Source organism: Formica exsecta, unplaced genomic scaffold, assembly GCF_003651465.1.
Source record: "Formica exsecta isolate Colony F162 unplaced genomic scaffold, ASM365146v1 scaffold59, whole genome shotgun sequence".
Lineage (NCBI taxonomy): Eukaryota > Metazoa > Arthropoda > Insecta > Hymenoptera > Formicidae > Formica > Formica exsecta.
In genome coordinates this window covers 710,271-714,289 of record NW_021853174.1, presented here as the reverse complement: position 1 = coordinate 714,289, position 4,019 = coordinate 710,271, and the positions used below count along the sequence as shown (strand labels likewise).

The following is a 4,019-nucleotide window of genomic DNA, read 5'->3' as shown; positions in this document are numbered from 1 at the left end:
TCTTCCTCCTCGCGCAGCGCTCGCAGCCGGTCCAATTCCCACTCCTTCTTCTGCTGCTCGAGTTCCCGTTCTGCCGCGGCCAGCTGTGCCGCGGAAAACGCTCCCTCTGATTCCTCGACGAATCTCATGGCATATCTCTCGATTGGAGTAAGCTAAATAAAATGTTATAGAGTCATAGAGTTAATACACAAGCATTAAGGATAGCAATAGTCGACAAAATGAAACAAAATGAAAGCGACTCGCCTAATCCAGCGAATCGACGAGAAACGTTTCTCCTACCTGAGCAACCAGATTTCGAACTTCCTGTTCCGCCTTGCTGACCTGCGTCTCGTCTTTGTCGGCGTCCTCTAGCGGAATGTTCTCGTCGAATTCGGCAAGATCGGCAACGGCTTCCGCTTTCGCAGTTCTCGCGGCTTGAACATCAAGATCCTCCTCAGCAGCGGCAAGAGCGTTCTCGAGAGCACCCATCGCCGCTTTCTCCTCCGTATGATTCGAGATGCCGCCCTGAAACGATCCTGCTGTCGGTTCCTTGCTCCAAGCTTTTTCTCGTTCCCGATTCTGCTCCAGCACCTCGGCCATTCGCATCGATGCATCGTTCTCCGTTTGATCGATGTTGAATAGATCTTGAATAGTGGACTGAAAATAATTTTATTATTATACGAAAGATAAATGGCGAACGCAAGTATTTAGTTTTTATGTAGTCGAAATATAACGCCTTCAACAACATTGATGAACAAAATATTTCACGAATGTATATTAATCTGAAATTTTCATAAATTTTATTTTATTTTTTTTAAATTTAAGTAATATTGTGATTCAAAAAAGTTTTAAACTTTTATAATAAATAAATATAAATTGCCTTAAAAAATTATTTCGCGTTTTCTTCTGAAAATATTGAAATTGAAAAGTTTTCTGATTAATAATACGAAGAAACAATATAATTCGTGCGACACAAATTTTTATTGAAGTACTTACGCTTTTAAAGTATGCCGTAGTGAAGTTTCCGCCTTCAATTGCGAGATCGCCTAACAACCTCTTCTGATTCGCCTTCTTTAGGATATTCTCTTCTACAGTCTTCTCACTGACTAATCTGAAATATAAATTGTTATCTATATTTGCCATCACATTGTTAATTAGGATTAAAAATTTCTTTTTTTTTTTTGGTTTCTAAACTTTTATTCTAATGGTTAATTATATTAAATAATACTAATAATACACAATCAAATATACATATATTATTACGTCAATACAAATTATTGTGAATTATTAATATTATTTCTTCATTATTGGTATTAATTCGCATGTATACCTGTAGATATGTACATCCCGTGTTTGTCCGATCCTGTGGCATCTATCCTGCGCTTGAGCGTCCATCGTGGGATTCCAGTCGCTGTCGTAAAATATTACTGTGTCCGCTCCCGTAAGATTCACGCCAACACCGCCAGATCTCGTTGACAGAATAAAGCAAAAAATTCGCTTATCACCGTTGAATCTCTCCATCAGAATCTGTGTGTCAAGTCATTAGCGTCGTTAGCAATTCCATCCACTATTTTTTTCTAACATTGCAATAAGAACATATCGCATACAAATAAAATTTCATATGCTTTTGTTATATGTTTAATTATCATCTTTATTATATATAAAATATATATTTCCTTTTAAAATTTATACGAAAGATTAATATGTTCTCAGTAGCCACTATTCATACTTAAAATCCTAATTAAAATCAGCATTTGAAAAATTTAGATGTCACGCGTACGCATCACTATTATTATAGCATCTCGTTAATGATATAACATATTGATCACTACCTGACGTTGATCCACCCTAGTGGTGCCGTCCAATCGTAGATATATGTGTCCGTGGAAATTCAGAAAAGCTTCCAGCACATCCAACATCCTAGTCATTTGTGTAAATATTAAAACCCGATGATTTTCGATCTTCAGCTTCCTCAACAGACGATCCAACGATTGTAACTTGCCACAATCATATTGGATAAGTCTGGGATCAGGGAATTGCGTGAGCATGAGACTCGAGATCGGATGAAACACTGCCGATTTTGGTGATAGTTGTCTTTGCAGTTCAGTCCGCAGTTGACGTTCGTCCCACAATTTGTGAGGTGGTGGATGAGACACATGGAATCGAGGCGTCGGCGCGCGCACAGCCGGTACGTGGACTACAAATCTACGGATATATCGAGAAAATTTATCTTATTTCAGAAACAATATACTATTTATTTTACGTTATTTTACATCAATAACTATAGACGTAAAATAATGTAAAATAAATACACATAAAATTGTATTCAGCGATTAATTTCAAGTGGCCGTTGACAGAAATTTAGTTCGCGAGATTTAAGTAGCTGAACATTTAATAATGAAAATTCAAAAAGATATATAATTAAGTTTTTGCTATATACACAAAAACATCAATCCGACATTAATAAAAAAAAATCTGATGAATATTGATATGGACCTGAAGAATTGTGATTCGTCAATAATATTATTTAATTTATGTATTATATCTCGTATATCAACCTTTCAAAGACTTCTTTTAGCTCTTCAACAATCTGCTCTGTACTCTTGATGGCTTCAGCGAGCGCCTCCGTCCGTGAAAAGAACTGCTTGCGAGTACGAATGTTTTCCTTGGCCGTCGTACAGTGCACCCAACCGTTGTGCCAGCGACAAGCCGTCGTAGGCTTGCCAATTCTTAAAGCCATGAAAACATCTTCACCGTAAAGCGGACACGCCGCACATCTTCGCTGATTGATGTCTGCCGTGAGGCACAATTTGGCCTGTCTTCTCTGCCGTCTTTCCTCCTCCAGCTGCGGCTGTAAAGCGATCAATAATATTAAAGTCTCTATTATCTAGATATCAGAGCATTTAACGAGGAATAATTAAGGATATTTCTATCTATTAAATAAAAATTTTATATTCTTTGCAGGAAAAAAATTAAACAAAAATTATTTGGATAAAATTGACTTAATGTGAGTATTCGAAAGTTAAACTACTGATTCTCTATTTTATAATTACCCTGACAAAGAATCAATATTTTAAAGACATCTGTTAACTTACCAAGTGAAATTCGGATTTGGGTTGTTCGGATTTACTCTGTGCCTTACTGGTTTCCTTCTGAGCTTGTCTGGTGACGATGCTACGTATCGATGGCGATTGTTGTTGAATGGATTGCTGTTGGCTATTTCCGCCCGATGGTGACTGCGAAGCGGTGACGTTCAGAGGAGGTACTCTCATAACGGGTCGGCCACTCGGCGTTGTCACCACACCGCCGACGACTTTGTTCACTGTCGTGGCGGCCGAGGTGGACAAACCCATCAATGATTTAGACAATACAGCGAGACGCGAACCACTGGAGGTCATGACTGGAAACGAAACTGTCGATACAAAACGTATTATTCTTCTTTTTCTCTTTTATCCGTTGATTATTGCAAACAATGGTTTAGCAAGAATACGCGAATCGCGATGACAAACCTGTGTTAGTATTCTGTTGATTCGACGTCAAAAGGATATGTCTGCCGGTAGAGGTTTGAACTAACTGTGCAAAACCAGGCACCGCTATTCTCTGGACGGAATCGCCTTGCTTAACCGTGACGGTCTGCGTCGTTAATCGTTGAATGCCATCTCTGAGGCTAGCGTTCCCCACTGTGAATCTTTGCGCGTTTGTCCCTGTCGTAGTTGACGTCACAGTGGCACTTTGCGGATTATGTCCCAGCGTTGCCACGGGAATAGCTATTTTACAAAAATTTAAATTCAATATACATATATGTATTTTAAATTATGTATAAAATATATATATATATATATATATATATATATTAGAAAAATTTTATGTAATAATTTTTGTTTTATGATATTGTTATGATTCTAATAAACGTTTTATTATTCAGTTATGGATTACTTGGTGCGAGTGGTTGCGGGAAGACTACTTTATTGTCATGCATTGTCGGCCGGAGACGCTTGAATTCCGGCGAAATCTGGGTGCTGGGGGGCCGACCAGGCTCT

At 38.3% G+C, this 4,019-nt stretch overlaps 1 protein-coding gene across 1 annotated transcript in view; it reads right to left on the bottom strand.

The window, feature by feature from the left end:
- Positions 1–4,019, bottom strand: part of LOC115242325 (helicase domino) — a 40,679-nt gene that overhangs the window by 13,034 nt on the left and 23,626 nt on the right. The window lies entirely within an intron of this gene.